This window comes from Triturus cristatus, chromosome 8 (assembly GCF_964204655.1).
Source record: "Triturus cristatus chromosome 8, aTriCri1.1, whole genome shotgun sequence".
In the NCBI taxonomy this organism is placed as follows: domain Eukaryota; kingdom Metazoa; phylum Chordata; class Amphibia; order Caudata; family Salamandridae; genus Triturus; species Triturus cristatus.
Window position 1 is genome coordinate 1,563,500,986 of NC_140591.1, and position 17,548 is coordinate 1,563,518,533.

The window sequence follows — 17,548 nt, forward strand, 5'->3', positions numbered from 1 at the left end:
ATGTGCATCACCATCTTCAATCGCAACATGTGGCAGATAGGGAACATGGTGATACCAATAATGCGCATATTGCGCTTGCGCACACAAATAGTAGAGGAGGAAATCCGGGACCTTAAAACCTCCTTTGGAGAAGGGTAATGTAAGGGTACGCAGTTCAATACGGGCTTGTTTACCCGCCCATATTAGCCGAGTCACCATAGTATTCAATCTTTGGAATACAGCTTTAGGTGGGGTGATGGGTATATTGTTAAAGAGATACAAGAGTTTCGGCAGGATGACCATGTTGACAATGGCCAAGCGGTCTGCCATTGATAAAGGAAGTTGTATCCAGCGCTCTATTTTATCCTCAAGCGTACTGATTACTGTCCCGTAGTTCGTGCATATCACTGTGTTGGGATCCCGGTGATACCATACACAAAGATACTTGACTGGGTCGGTCGGCCACTCAAGGGGAAATTCTGCTGGATGTGGGCACGTATTGTCAGTTAGGGGAAGAATTATGGATTTAGACCAATTGATTTGGAGGCCAGAATGGTGGCCAAATTTAATATATTCTCTTAGAAGAGGGGATAAATTTGTAGCTGGATCTCATATATACAACACCATGTCATCTGCATAGAGTGAAATATTTAGTGGCCTTTGTAGAAATTGAAGAGCAGAATTTTTATGACCCTGTCGTATTTTGCACACCAGTGGTTCTAGGGCTGGCGCAAAAAGTAAAGGGGACAGGCGGCACCCTTGTCGTGTGCCTCTTGCAATTGGTATAGCGTCTGCTACATACTTATTAACCTTTTTTCACGCTGTGGGCACCGTATATAGTGTTAGAATCCATCGTAGGAATAGTGGGGGGAATCCCATTCTGAGTAAGACAGGTTTGAGATAGGTCCATTCGATCGAGTCAAATGCCTTTGCGGCATCCAGGAGGACTGCAGCAGCTTGCATGTCTGAGGACAGACAGAGCGATAATGCAAACAATGTTCTGGTATTGTGAGCCGTTGATCAACCAGGTATAAACCCCGATTGATCTGGGAGGATGAGATTAGGCATTATTGGTTGCAGACGTTTTGCAGGGAGCTTGGCCAGTATTTTAGTATCCGTATTTATTAAGGACAGTGGTCTGTAGGATTCACACTGTACAGGATCCTTATTGGGTTTCAATAAGGCAATGAGCATGGCTTCTCTTAGTGTAATTGGTAGCATCGGTTTGTCATGGGCGTCCCCATACATTTCCATAAGATGAGGTGCAAGTTGTTCAATAAATGCTTTATAAAACTCGCTGGTAAGGCCGTCCGGGCCAGGTGCCTTACATCAGTGACCTCCTCCACTGTCAATGGTTGTGAGAGGTATTCTCTCTGCTCATCCAATAGCCAGGCTATCTCCATATCCTCCAGATAAGATAGAATCTCAGACTGTGTAGCAGTGACTCGCAATGCATACAAATCGCAATATGCTTCCATAAATGTCCGCAGTATGCTCTGTGTGTCATATTGGGATACACCACTTTCGTCCTTTATGGAAAGGACTGTTTGAGGCGTATATCCTGAACAGATTTTATGTGCTAAAACACGACCCGGCATCACCCCCTCACCGTACATGCATGCATTTTGTCGTTTGGATAGGTATTTGAGTTCAGCTTCTGCAAACTCCTGATACTCCGACATAACCTTTCTAATGTCACCCAGTATAGTCGGGTTTCGCGTGCGTTCATAGTCATGCTCTAAAGCGCTTAATGTGGCCTCCTGTTAGCAAGTTGGGTGCGAATATCCTTTAGGATACCAGCATTGGTACTAATACAAACTCCCCATATTCAGTGAACAGCATTATGGGCATTCTTCTCAACGCTCGCTCAGTGGCCAAGCATAAATATGAATTAGAACTGTTTTTAAGTACGCATTCCCCCGACTTGCTCTTTATCACTGAGACGTGGACAGGTGTAGCTTCTATCCCTGACTGGAATATTGCCCTGCCCTCTGGCTATGCGTTATTTAGTCAGGATTGAATCAAGAGTAGAGGGGTGGCTTGGCCATGATTTATAGGGAAAGTCTGAAGGTTCAGGCTAGGGCTGTAGACAACTTACATGCAGAAGAAGTGCAATTCTGTATTAAACAAAAAGACACTAATGTTTTTCAAGGTTTGCTGGTTTATCGGCCACCAGGGCCTAGGGCCGCCTTCCCATCGGCTCTCCAATCTCATCTGGAGTCCTGCACTGATTCTGAATCGTATTCCATTCTCGGCGATTTTAATTATCACCTGGAGCTAGATAACAATCCTGACACCATCAGACTTTTAGACAGCCTGGCAGCTTTTGGATTACATCAATTGGTTTCGGTCCCTACTCATATCGGTGGTCACACCCTAGATGGTTTGTTTTCCAGCCATCCTGATCTATTTTTCTGTAGGGCAGAATCCCTCCCCTGGACTGATCATAGTGCAGTGTTAAGGGGTTAAGATAAGGGCAGTGGGTGCTCCCCATAAATCCACTAAGATCATGTTCAGGCGATGGAACAAGATTACCTGTTCTGACCTAACAACGGCGCTGGACAACTCTCCTCCAACTTTGAACAGTAACAACGAGGTGGCAGCAATTCAGTTTAATGACTGGATTTTGGGAGCAGTCAATTATGTTGCTCCCCTTCAGGTTGCCACACGTAATAGACGTCCACCGGGTGCCCCATGGTATGGACCAGAGCTTAAACAGTTGAAGGTAGAGTGTAGAAGGCGCGAGCGACTATGGAGAGTGGAATATAGTAGGGTCAGCAAGTTAGCCTATAATGATTCCCTGAATAAATATAAGCAGGCTATTCGGAGCACTAAGAAAGCTTATTTCGGAGGCTGGTAATTCTGCCAAAGAACTTTTGACTTTTTTGGCCAAACCCCAGCAGGCCAATTTGTTTAGTCCCGACCAGGCTTTTTGTGATCAGCTGTCTGTTTTCTTCCAAAACAAGGTGCTGATAATTTATGACGACTTGGCCAATTCATTAAGCTCAATATCTGCGTACTGTAAGCAGACAATACTATGTACGGAGTAGAATCTGACGTGCAGTCTCACCTCCTTTGGTCCTCTGTCTAAAGAGGAGGTACTGGAGCTGTTAAGCTCTATAAAATCAGGTGCAGCTACAGACCCTTGTCCTCGGCACATCATGCACCTGGTGGCTGAAAGGATTATTCCCACCCTCACGTCCCTGATTAATCTGGTATTGGCCGCAGGGACCTACCCAGCTACTTGGAAGATGGCCAGTATTAAGCCTCTTCTTAAAAAAGCTTCTCTGGAGTCATCAGAGTTTAAAAACTATCGACCAATTTCGGGCCTACCACTGATAGCTAAGGTTACAGAGGAGGCTATAAATTTAAGTCTGACTGATTACTTAGATAAAAATGGCCTGCTTGATAGGTCCCAGCATGGCTTCCGGCCTAAACACTCCACTGAATCTGCCCTAATAACGGCAGCAGAGGGTATTCAGGCAGCAGTTGACGGAGGAGGGAGGGCAATTCTTGTCCTCCTTCACCTATCTGCCGCTTTCGATACCGTAAATCATGCGGTATTGTTACAGCGATTAAAGGAGGTAGGGATTGCGGAGCGGGCCTTGGCCTTATTATCTTCATTCCTGGATAACAGAAAGCAAAGCCTAAATTGGGCTGGCCTACACTCTGGTAATTTTGCCTCAAGGTTCTGCTCTTTCCCCGACCCTCTTTAACGTATATGTTAGGCCATTGGCTAGAGTAGTTAGGAAACATGGCTTTATGCTTGTGTCTTACGCTGATGATTCACAACTGGTGATATCAGTAATGGAAAATCCCGATCTAATAGTGGCCAAATGTCATGCATGTCTTACGGATGTGTTGGAATGGATGCGCCTGAGTTTCCTAAAAATAAACACAGAGAAAACAGAAGTTATGGAGTTTGGCAGAGGCCCTTCATAGTGGAACACTCTATGGTGGCCACCTGAGGCCAGGCAATGTCCCTTACCGGTCACTAAGGTGAGGAACCTGGGGGTGATTTTTGATGACAAGCTGAATATGTCAGCTCAGGTCAACAGTTTAACCTCCTCATGTTTTCTCCTGCTAAAAACACTGCGTAAAATCTTCCCTTTCATCCCTCAGGCGTTGCAGAAGACGGTGAGGGCTGCTCTTTTTATGTCCAGATTGGACTATTGTAATGCTATGTTCCTGGGTATGATAAATACCAGGTTGGCAAGATCCAGTCATTACAAAATGCGGCGGTCCGTGTCATTCTGAACTTACCTAGGGGTCACCCCACTTCTATGGGTAGAAGATCATTACATTGGCTGCCGGTTCAGCAGAGAATTGAGTTTAAGGCGCTCTGTCTGGTACACCAGGCACGTTTCGGCGGGGGTGCAAATGATGGAAGGGATAGGTTTAGGCATTATACCCCCTCTCGTGATCTGCGTTCGGCCAGTCTTGGCCTCATCTGCACTTCTAGATTTAGACTAGCAAGATGGGGCGGTCGTTCTTTTGCCATCTGTGCAACTAAGCTATGGAACAAGCAACCAGTGGGTATGCGACTCCAACCGAATTATGTACTTTTCAGGAAGGCCCTGAAGTCTCAGCTGTTTAAGATCCATTAGTAACCGTTCCTCTGTTACAATTATGCACACTTTAGCGCCAAGACGCCGTCTGGCATTCGAGCGCTTTACAAGCTTCTTTATACTTATACTTATACTTATGGTGGCCTTGAAGGCTTCCCACAATAAACTTGGATCATCAGTGAAGGGTTGATTGATTGCAAAATAGTCAGTAATGGTGTGTCCAATGGTGTTGGTGTGTGTGGAATCTAGCAGTGCTTTTGCATTAAATCGCCACATGTACGGTGGAGGTGTGTAATGAGGAATTTCTACAGTCAAGAGCACCGGGTTATGGTCGGAAAGAGATTTAGGCAAGTGTCGTACACTCTGGGTCCAAGAGACTATCTCCTCCGTCCCCAGCCAATAATCGATACAGGACCAGCTATTATGGATCACAGAGGTATGTGTGGCCTCCTTGAGATGTGGATAACGTGACCTCCAGATATCTACCAATTTAGCTTCCATCATAATATCCCTTAACACACTCACCGCTCGTCTCTGCAGTTCCATGAAGGGGCCCAATCTGTCCAATTGCTCATTTAAGGTGAGGTTCAGATCATCACCCCATATCAAGGCCATTTCAGGTAAGTCATTTATCATACGCCAAATTGATCTATAAAATTCAGGGTCATCCACATTTGGGACATATATGTTTATTAGACCTATTCGCTGCCCTCTAATATGTCCCTTTATAATAACATACCGACCCAATTTATCTGTCACGGTGTTATCTATATGAAACTGCGTCCCCTTCTTCACCAGGATTTTCACCTCTTGAATATGAGTATGCAGAGCTCAGTACTGTTTCTGCCCACCTTCTCCCTATTGTACATTTATGTGTAGGGGCTAGATGGGATTCTTGCAGGAAGGCAATATCGACATTTAACCTATATAAATAAGCAAATATCTGACGTATCTTTTTCGGGTTATTAAACCCTCTGACATTCCATGTTAATAAGTTAAGATGCGCCGGTTGTAATCTATCTATGTCTGTTGGTTCGTGTTTTATATGTAGTTTAGTTGTGTGTGCTGCACATACCATGCGTATTTGTTGTATTTTGGAAAGATGTGCCAGGATAACAATGAATGGTAGCAGCTTGGATGATGACAGTGTATTTTAGCAACAGTAGTCCACAAAAACAATTCCAAAAACCCATCCCACCCTGCCCCCTCCCACTTTCGCATCCCAATCACGCCAAAAACTTACCCTTAGCAACACTTCCAACATAACTAAAACTGTGTTGGGGAGCTCCCGCATGGGGGAACCGCCGAGGTCACGTGTCACCATCCATCAAAGTGGATGTGGTCGGGTATTACGAGAATAAATCAGGTCCTTAGTTTGACATAGTAAAAGCACCCAAATCACTGAGTGAACGTTTTCAGATGCGTATGCTAGCTCGCAGTTCTGGGCTTATATATGCTACATATCGGCGCATCTGGTTGCCCCCAGTAGTCCATGGGGATCTTTAACACTGTAGTACATAGGGGATATATCCATCTAGGTCACCTTTGATAGAGACATGAGGCCACATTACTGTAACTGTCATGCAGAGCCGCTAGCTAGCAGTCTACAGATAAATACAACATTATATCCAGCGTATAATTATTCACCCTCCCTCTCAGGGACAAATGTTACATTGGGGAGCACACGCTATCTGAATGTGTAACAGCAAAGACCATTTTGGAGGAACAGGTTAACAGCTGTACATACTACACATTACCACCAGCGAAAGGTAACACCTGCCCCTCTCCTTTTGTCCATCAGAGATATATATGCCTCCGCCAACAGGGCGCTTCGCTGACAGTTCCACCGGTGTCCCTGAGTCAAAGGTTGCCGTACCCACCCACCAGGGTGGGAGGTTCAATCGTGTCTCGGCTGGCACATGATTCATGCTGGCATAGGAAATATGGTTGAGCCTATGGTCCACACCTGCCCCTCCAGCCGCTGGCATGGAATATAGTCCGATGCAAGTTACAGCAAGGAGCGCAACTTAATCTGAATCCTGGTCTGTATCATTACAATGTTGCGTCTTCTTTTTTGTGACTACCTTTTTGATGAAATCCTACGCAGCCTTTGGCGTCTGCAGTATTGTTGCTCATCCATCCCATGTTACCCGCAGTCTGGCTGGGTACAACATTGCATACTCAATGCTTAGTTCCCGAAGTTTCTTCTTTGCAGGGTTAAAGTCTTTGCGTGCAGTTTGCACCGTCATTGTAAAGTCTGGATAAAAGGCCAGGTCATTACCTTGGTAGTTGATGTGTTGTTTTTCTCTTGCCATCCTCAGTATTGCATCACGGTCTCTATAATTGAGAACCCGGGCAATTATGGGTAGCGGCGGGGCACCTGGTGGTGGTTTGGGCGCCAATGACCTATGGGCTCGTTCTATAACCAGAACAGTGGAGAAATTGTCGGCTCCAAAGGTATCTCGTAGCATGCCTTCCACGTACGTTTCCATCCGTCCTGTGTTCGTACTCTCAGGAACTCCCGCAATTCTAACATTATTGTGGCGCGATCTCGCTTCTAAATCTTCGGCTCTGTTTTTATGACCTCTAGTATCTTTTCCATGGCTGCGCATTTACGGGCAGTACTATGCGACTCATCCTCCACTGCAGTGATACCAGCTTTCCATTAATACCCAGGAGACTTTGCTGTATAGCTTGTAGAGCGGCCTCCATGGTTTTGCTCCTTGTTTGCTCTGTCTCCAACTCTGTGTCTGAGTGTGCAGTTGTGCCTTAGGAGTGCGTTTAGTGTCAAAAGACAGCTTTGGTTGTTGTCTCTCTGGCTTTCCCATTATAGCAGGGATAGTGGGGAGTATTTAGTGTCACCAGACTTCTCACACTTGCTCCTGAGGATGTAAACCACAGTTTGTTGTGTATTAGCTTTGTTGCAATATTGCAATACAGAGGGGGAGTAGTGATCCACGCCAGAATCCAAAGCTAAACACGTAATTTGCATTGGAGTACGTGAGTAGCTGTCAGGCCGCTATCCGGAAACACAGCAGGGTAGACTGTAAGTCTGCAGTGCTAGTTATGTCCCCTTTTTGAGCAGGAGCCCGTCGCCAGTTAGAGATGGTTTGGGAGAAACGGCAGTCTGCGTACGCCTCACTTTGGTGCCCCCTGAAAGTCCTCAGCACGAGCCGCCACCCACTCCCCTTCACAGGTGTCCAAGTGTTCCGTTTATAGGCCCACAGCAATGCCACCAATATGCCTGCCCAGCGCTTTAGTTGGAGCTCCGATGTCAGCATTTCAAAGAGTTATATGCCTGCCAGCATCCCAGACAGCCATCCACCGCACATGCTGCCTCCCCCACTCGTTGGCCAGTTCATGCGTTGCGCACAATGTCATCAGACACGCCACAGCAAAATTCAGTTGAAGTACCCTTGACCGCGTTGTCACGTCGATTGGTCGGTGTCAAAGCACATTGCAGGGTATGCACCAGGGGGCCAGGGAGGCTCGTCATAGTCAATTACCAAGGCAGTGCCCGTCACAATGTACCACACTATGGGTTTGCGGTGATGCAAGGCTTATATGCCAGCTCAGGGCGTCACGCAGGGAATATGATACACTTGCCTGATCCCCGTCGGATCTTGGTGCCAGCCAGGTCGTCCGATTCCACCAGCCACACTTATAACACCCAGTCGGCATCACTGCTGCACGGGTCCACCATTTTCTGTCTCACCATTTTCTCGTTAGCTGCCACGCGAGACGGGATGGCCAGCAAGTGCATACCATTCACATTTGGGATCAGTAACAGCATACCTTCATTGCTAGAGTGTATCCGTCATTAGTCGGGCCGTTCACGTCTCCTTACTGCTTAGGCTTGCAGCGCGAGCACCCGCACCCTCTCCGGCCGCAAAAGTCACAGGGTGCCGCCATCTTAAGCTCGCCAGTCCGACCTTCCGCGTGTTTTCTTCTTCTATAGTTTTCTCAGCGCTGGGGCTTCGATCGGCGATTTTAGTCACTCCCAACTGCTGCTGAGGTGTTCCGATGCATTGGGCAATGTTTCATTTGCACCTTATTACCTGTATATTATCTTTACAGTCGGATAATGTCCCCGACCGGCGTATCAGCCTCAAAAAGTGGCCATCTCGCAGCACGCCCTCTAGCGCTCCCCGACTGAAATCCTTAGGTTTAAAGAAGGGCCTATACCCAATCTGAGTAGCCACAGCTGAAGAAATTCAAACTGATGTACAGATGGCCATCCTGAAGGAACAGCCACTTACTCAAGTTAAACATGTTGTTGTAGTTCTCCTGTGTCTGCCCTGGAGGCTCTCACAAAAGCTAGCATTCCTAAAAAAAGTCCTCCACCCTCATTGAATACAATGGGCTATGTCCTCAACAGCTGTAGATGTAGACTTCATCTTTGACCCTTCTTTTCAAACACAAGAATTTTTACATGGACATGTTTATCCCTTGCCTTCTTTGATTCTGCCCCTCGACCAATATAAGTCCATCATTTATACTGATGGGTCTGCACAACCTGCTATAGGTTCTAAGCAGCAATATTCTGCGGCACTTTCTTGGTACTTTCTCTGATGGCATCTTTCACCCCCACACTACGCGCAAGCAGTCTCTTGGTGACTGCACTGCACAGTTGGCTGAACTGAAGGCTTTACTTCTTGCACTTGAAAATACAGATTCTGAATTCTCCACGCTCATTGTGTGTGAATTCATACAATTATGTACAATCTTTAATGGTAATTTACTTTTTTGGTGACAAAAAGATTTCAGAGATTAAAAGGGTAGTACAATCAAGCACAAGATGCTTTGCGTTAAAGTTGCAGATTTTGAGAATAGATTGCCACATGCTCATGTTGTACATACATTGAGTCAACATAATGTGGGAGCACATGTCGTAGGGAATACTCTGCCTGATGAAGAGGCCAAATCTGCAGTAGCCACAGCTAAATAGCTGTGATCATGCGCTCTAAGACTCGCATTGACAGTGATATATTGGTAGCCGTTAATTTTTTAAAAGCTAGAGCCCATAACCAAAGGGCTTTCCGTCTAAATAATTCTATCATTTACATGACCAAAATGTTCCTTTTGCAACTATTCCTCGTGTTGGAGATCACATGATCCAAGATGCCGACCGCAGACATATGTTAATTGTAGGCGCACATTAAGGTATATCTCGTGCGAATGCCGGTGTGGCAGCCACCATTTCACCATTACAGCAAAGATATTGATGACAAGTTTTATAATAACAAACCAAAAAATATGTTCTCTGTTGCGACATTTGTCAGAAAATTAAAAGCTCTTTCTGTAAGCAGCCATTCAGCTGCATTTATTTATATTATAGGAGTCCACTGATTTTAGATACTGCATTCAAATTTATTTTGGTTGCAGTTGATTATTATTCTAGATCTCTCTGGGTTTGGTCACAGTGCTCAACCGGAGCTCAAACTGTTATTAAAGACTTGCAAGTCTTCATTAGTACTTAAGCCTGTTGTGTATTCCACTTGGACCAATGTTCGCTTTCATTTCTAAACTGCCCCGTGATTTGATGAAGTCCATGTGTGCATTTATCTTCTTTGTATAGACCTGAGGGTAATTCTGTTGTGGAGAGAATGAACCATGACTTAACCCCTTCAAGCGCGGCGCGGATTACCGCGCTGTGCTGAAGGGTTCTTGCGCAGGCGGGGCCGTGACGGAGTGGTTCCGTCATCCGCACAGCGCGACCGATGCGCGTGACAGAACCACTCCGTCACGCGCATCAAAGGGGTTAAAGCAGTCCTTACCAGCTAGGGTATTAGGTATGGGGGTTAGTTGGATGAACAATCTATATGGTGTTCAACATGATTTAAATAACCAACCTATAAGATTCTTGGGTGGACAGTCCTGTCCGAAGTGCTTTTTGGCATCAAGATGTATGTTCCATATCTTGGCCATTCAGACATTGCGATGGCTGCTGCAATGATTGACGTAGATAACCATTGTGCTGTTTTACAGAAACTACAAAAGTTCACTGAAGCTAACTCACAAGACCATTTATCTGTATTTCATCCTTTAACTACTGTTGTTCCTCTTCCAGTTTCAGGCTGGCTTCTAAAAATTGGAGATTTCGTTTGAGAAAAAGTGGCCCCAAAAAAGGAATTCAGCCCAATGTACTGTACTCCTATTCAGGTCCTTGGTCTTCAAGGTACAAGAACTGAGATTTTGCCACCTCTCCCAGGTTATAAAGACAAGCGCTTTGTCTCCATTGAGCATTTAAAGCTACACCATGTGGCTGATACTTCAAAGAATGCCACAGAATAGTAATTCTTTTCCGCAAGATTTTACTCTACAGACAACTTCCCTGACATGATACCTGTTTCTACTATCACGTCTTCTACAGCACGTAATTTTTAATGATCCACCATTGGCGAGTCCATCTTAATTGGCTTTTTCAAGTACTACTGCTGAGTCCCAACCTCCTGTTTTCCAGATTAGTGTCTCCGGGTACTATATGTGTCAGGTCCCGTGTGCGGAGAAGCGCTAGAGGGGGCACAGAGTAGCGTGTGTATGCGGACTCTGAACTACATCTCCCATGCCGCGGAGGAGAAGAAGTACCGCTCCCAGACTCCTCGAGCACGACGCGAGTGGCTTACTTAAGCTCCGCCCACCAGGAACGCGGGGCTTGCCACTCGGAATTCTTCCGGGTTTCCCAGCGGAGAAACTCTGGCCAGCGACGTGTACGTTACTCGTGAAGACGGACCATTAGTCCTTCGGCGGAAATTCTACCGGGCGCTTGGCCCGCTCTTAATTACCCTGTGCAGCGGATGCGCGTTACGAAGCAGGGAACCCTGTGGACGCCTACGCCCTCACCGCTCCAAGTCTCACTCACTGGGCTCGTGGCCCGGTTCCATCGCCGCATCTGGGGAGGAGCGCGTTGCTCAAGGATAGATGCTTGGGCGCCTGTCCTCCAGACCACCAGTACGTCAACGCCAGTTGCAGCGCGTCAACGAACGCGAAGACTCGACCCGGCGGAGAGCACGCCGGCTCTCTTTTTCTCTGCAGCCTCAGCTAGGGCGAGGGTGACTTCGGTGCCTGCTCCCCACGGACACCCGGGAGGGGCCAAAGCTGTGCTCACAGGGCTTGGCTACACCCATTGCTTGGTGAGGTAACCAAGTAAGGACAACAGGCGTGGATTCTGTCCCAGCCCTCTGGACTCTGCAAACCTAAGAGATAAGTACTTTCACACTATTGCCACAGTTCATTGACTCTCTGTTATATTTAGAACCTGCCTGCTTGACAGAAGACATAAGCCTGGTTTCTGGCCTCTGGGGTGGAACCTAGCGAGAGACTGTCTATCTAGCGAGGACTTCCCGTGCCAGAGTATACCAGCAGTAGATTATTTCGTTTTTGGTTCTTTTGTCCCTTTTTTCCCTTTACCCTAGAGGGGTGGCATACGTGTGGTGTTTATTGAGAACGCATGGGTGTCACTCTTAGGGGGAGAGGGTCATTTAGCTGCGCATCGTTCCTGCTGTACCCGGCTGTCCGGTGAGTCCTGTCTCCCTCTACGTGATAGAGTGGAAAGCCCACGGTGACATACAGCCTGAACGATGGACTCCAACACTGTGCTTAGTTCAGTGATGGAAAGGCTAACAGCCTTTCGTGGAGAGAACTTAGAGCTCCGCAATGAAATGAGTACGATGAGACGGGAGGTTGCAGGGTTATCCCGCCCGGGGACTACCGAAGGGCGGGGAGCCCAATATATAAAACCTTGGATGCTACCACCAACCCAACCATCCGGGGGTAGGAGGAGGACAGGTAGCACAGGCGACAGGGGGTGGTTCGAGCCCCTCAACCATCCAGGTTATGCAACCCCCACACCTGCCTTTATCGCCACCCGAAAGGTATTACGGCGACCCAAAAAAGTTTGGCATATTCTTGGGGCAGTGCAAGTTGCACTTCATGTGCAAGCCCGAAGTCTTCCATAACGATCAAACGAAGACAGCATTCGTTATGTCCTATCTGGGTGGGAATGCGGCTAGCTGGTCCTTCACCCTCATTGAAAGAGATGATCCAACCCTAAGAGATTTCGACACCTTCTGTGACGAGATGCGCAAATTATTCGATAGGAAGGCGCATCTCCTTTCCTTGGACAGAGAATTGCTCACCTTGAAACAAGGTAATCAGGACTTACTTACCTATATAACTACTTTCAATAGACTCGTTTCTGAAACAGATTGGCCTATGGAAAAAAAGATCCTCCCTGTACTACCAAGGTTTGAGAAGCGAGCTTAAAGACGTCTTGGCCCAGGTGGTACAATTGTCGTCAGCCTGTGATGAGCTAATCGATCTCACGTCCAACTAGATAATAGGCTACAGGAGAGGAAAGGAGATAAAACTCGTCCTGAGGTTCGATACACTCTGCCTCGCTCCCGAACGCCCAACGAGGGCTCTACCCCTAGCACAGACGGAAGCGAACCCATGCAGATAGGGGGTATCAGAGGACCTTTAACCCCAGAGGAGAGAGAGAAAATGAAGAAAACAACGTCTATGTTTATATTGTGGGAAGTCTGGTCACTTCATTAAGGAATGCAAAGCAAAAACCTGACTTCCGTATCGAGACAGCAAGGGGGAGCAGAAAGTGCCTGCGATGGTCTACTCCCCCGAAGCATCGGAAAACTAGAGTGCCCAAACACGATTCAGACCCCTTGTTTGAGGCCACAAGAGGAGGAGGTCTGCCATGCAGCAGTTAACACCGTCCAGAACGCTGTTGCACATATCAATGTCTACGTTACCTTGGATGAACCGGAAATAGGCCGTAGATCAGTGCATGCTTTATTGGACTCTGGAGCAACAGGCAATTTTATTGATCAAACATATGCACGAGACATAGGCTTACAAGGCATTATGAAGAAGATACCAGAGATGGTTAAAGCGGTGGACGGCTCAGAGTTAACATCAGGGCCCATAAGATATCATACTCCCGTGGTTCAGATGAGAATCAGAGCACACCACAAGGAATTCATCCAATTCGATTTAATCGACGCACCCCAGTTTACCCTGATATTAGGCATGCCATGGCTCACGCTCCACGATCCCTTAGTGCAGTGGACAGCAAGGACGGTTACTTTGAACTCTCCCTATTGTATGGAGCATTGTAATTTCAAGACAGTACAGACACAACCAAAGACCACCAACCCCGCGGGGTTTCTAGCCAACAGTAATGTACCAGCCAGCGTGAAATGTACTACGATTCTACCTAACGAATACCTGAAATACCAGAATGTGTTCAGTGAACAGGAGGCGAACAATCTCCCTCCTCATCGGGAATATGACTGTGTCATTGACATCGAACCTGGAGCCAGTATCCCGTGCAGTCGCATATACGCCCTCACCGAAGCAGAAACGGAGTATCTGCAACAATATCTGAGTACCCTCTTGGCCAATGGATTTATACGTCACTCTACATCTCCGGCGTCATCCCCTCTTTTTTTTATTCCGAAGCGTGAGGGAGGTTTAAGGGCGTGTATCGATTATAGAGCCCTCAACCGCATTACAAAGAAGAACAGGTATCCTCTCCCCTTGATCCCCCTGCTGTTAGACCAATTAAAAGGGGCCACGGTGTTCACGAAATTGGACCTCAGGGGAGCTTACCATTTAGTTCGAGTGCGGCGGGGGATGAATGGAAGACGGCCTTCAGAACCAAGTTTGGCCTCTATGAATATCAGGTAATGCCATTTGGTCTCTGCAGCGCCCCCGCCGCCTTCCAGTATTTTATGGATGAGGTGTTGAGAGGCTTATTGGATGTTTCCTGCATCGTCTACATCGACGACATTTTGGTGTATTCCACCTCCATGACCGACCACATTAAGTATGTCTCTGCTGTATTGGAAAGGCTCCAAAGACATTCTCTCTATGCGAAACTGTAAAAATGCCTTTTTCATTCCCCTGAAGTGGAGTTCCTAGGGTATGTCATAGGTCCAAAAGGACTCTGTATGGATACGAAAAAGACATTGGCCATTCGGGAGTGGGTATCTCCTTCTTGTGTAAAGGCCCTGCAAAGCTTCCTGGGGTTTGCGAACTTTTATCGGCGCTTTATTCAGGACTTCTCGAAAATCATTCAGCCCATGACACAGCTCTTGAAAAAAGGGGCGGTGTTCCGCTGGCCACCACTAGCCAAAGACGCCTTTCAAAAACTCAAACAGCGCTTTGTGTGCGCCCCTGTCTTACAGCATCCGGATGCATCACAGCCCTTTATCCTAGAGACGGATGCTTCATATTATGCAGTGGGAGGAGTACTGTCACAACGCGTCCCTAGGACCGGACAACTTCATCCAGTCGCCTTCTATTCAAAAAAGTTAACCCCCTGCGAAATTAACTATACCATTTCGGACAAGGAGCTGTTGGGCATCAAAAGAGCCTGCGAGGAATGGCGCCACCATCTGTTGGGAGCCAGGCATACCGTAGAGATATATACGTACCACCGAAACCTGCTCTTTTTGAAAAGTGCCCGAGCTCTGACACCTCGACAACTTCGATGGTCGCTATTTTTTGCGGACTTTGATTTCATCATCAAGTACAGACCAGGCCCCCAGAACGGAAAGGCAGACACACTGTCGCGACCTCCGGCTGCCGGAACCTTGGTGCCCAAGGAAGAAGAACCTCCCGTGATCATGCAGAGGGCGTCCTTTCCGAGACGGTGGCGATACTTTCCTCTCACGACTTTTGTACTAAAATAAAAGAACACTCTTCCTCAGTCGATCAGACCTCCTGGATACAGGAAGCCCCCCAACAACGACATGAGAAGGATGGATTCCTATTCCATGAAAATAAGATCCTTTTGCCTACTATAAGTCTCCAACAACAGGCCTTACAATGGATTCAAGACTCCCCCTTGGGGGGACATCCCGGAATACACAAAATGGGACTTGCCCTATCCAGATATTTTTGGTGGGCATCTCTACAGAAGGATGTGGCCACATATGTGTCAGGATGTTCCATTTGTTCCCAAGCCAAGACACAACATCAACGACCTAGTGGATTACTCTGACCAATACCCACACCTCCAGCCCCGTGGCACACAGTCTCAATGGACTTTATAGTAGAAATGCCGCAGAGCCAGGGATATGACACCATTCTAGTGGTAATTGACCATCTAACCAAGATGGGGCACTTCCTGGCCCTTACCAAGTTACCCACTTCCAGTACCACAGCCACTGTCTTTCTACAGAACATCGTTAAATTACACGGAGTGCCATCAGTCATCATCATCGATAGGGGAACCCAGTTCACGTCCAAGTTTTGGAAAAACCCGTGTGACATCATGAAAATTGACGCCCGCCTCTCTACCAGCTATCATCCTCAAACTGATGGGAAAACCGAAAGGCTTAACCAGACTCTCGAGCAATACCTTTGTTGTTTCACCCTTCAACACCAGGAAGAATGGAGCGGATTACTTTGGTCCGCTGAATTTGCGTACAATAACACTTCCCATTCATCCCTGGGATGTTCACCAATCTATTGCCTCCAAGGGTTTCATCCCAACATGCTACCTTTCGAACCTGCAGTCTCCACACATCCCTCTATACAGGAACACCATGCACACCTCAAACAGACATTAGACACGGCCAAAAAACACTTAGAAGAGGCTCAGGCTAGAGACAAGAAACAGGCGGATAAAAAGAGAACGTCTGAACCAGCTTATCAAGTAGGAGACCGGGTGTGGCTTAGTACCAAACACTTAAGACTCAAAGGGAATACTCGCTTACAGCCCAAATACATAGGACCCTACCTAATCACCAAAACCATCAACCCTGTGGCCATGAAACTAACACTGCCACCACAGTGGCGACTCCACCCGGTATTCCATGTCTCCCTACTAAAACCCTGTCACCCAGAGACACGGGTCCCCGTCCGCCCCTCAGTCATAGAGGTAGAAGGGGAAGAGGAATACGAAGTACAGAGCATCCTAGATTCCAAGGTCGTCAGGGGACGGGTACACTACCTAGTTGAGTGGAAGGGGTACGGTCCGTAGGACCGGTCATGGGAACCCAAAACCAATCTCCACTGTCCCCTATTGGTACGGCGTTTTCATTCCCGTTACCCCCTAAAACCAGGCAATCCGTCGAGACGCCGGACATGGGGAGGGGGTACTGTCAGGTCCCGGATGCGGAGATGCACTAGAGGGGGCACAGAGTAGCGTATGTATGCGGTAGGGGGTCTCTGAACTACATCTCCCATGCCGCGGAGGAGAAGAACTACCGCTCCCAGACTCCTCGAGCACGACGCGAGTGGCTTACTTAAGTTCCGCCCACCAGGAACGCGGGGCTTGCCACTCGGAATTCTTCCGGGTTTCCCAGCGGAGAAACTCTGGCCAGCGACGTGTACGTTACTCGTGAAGACGGACCATTAGTCCTTCGGAGGAAATTCTACCGGGCGCCTGGCCCGTTCTTAATTACCCTGTGCAGCGGAAGCACGTTACGAAGCAGGGAACCCTGTGGACGCCTACGCCCTCACCGCTCCAAGTCTCACTCACTGGGCTCGTGGCCCGGTTCCATCGCCGCATCTGGGGAGGAGCGCGTTGCTCAAGGATAGCTGCTTGGGCGCCTGTCCTCCAGACCACCAGTACGTCAACGCCAGTTGCAGCGCGTCGACGAACGCGAAGACTCGACCCGGCGGAGAGCACGCCGGCTCTCTTTTTCTCTGCAGCCTCAGCTAGGGCGAGGGTGACTTCGGTGCCTGCTCCCCACGGACACCCGGGAGGGGCCAAAGCTGCGCTCACAGGGCTTGGCTACACCCATTGCTTGGTGAGGTAACCAAGTAAGGACAACAGGCGTGGATTCTGTCCCAGCCCTCTGGACTCTGCAAACCTAAGAGATAAGTACTTTCACACTATTGCCACAGTTCATTGACTCTCTGTTATATTTAGAACCTGCCTGCTTGACAGAAGACAGAAGCCTGGTTTCTGGCCTCTGGGGTGGAACCTAGCGAGAGACTGTCTATCTAGCGAGGACTTCCCGTGCCAGAGTATA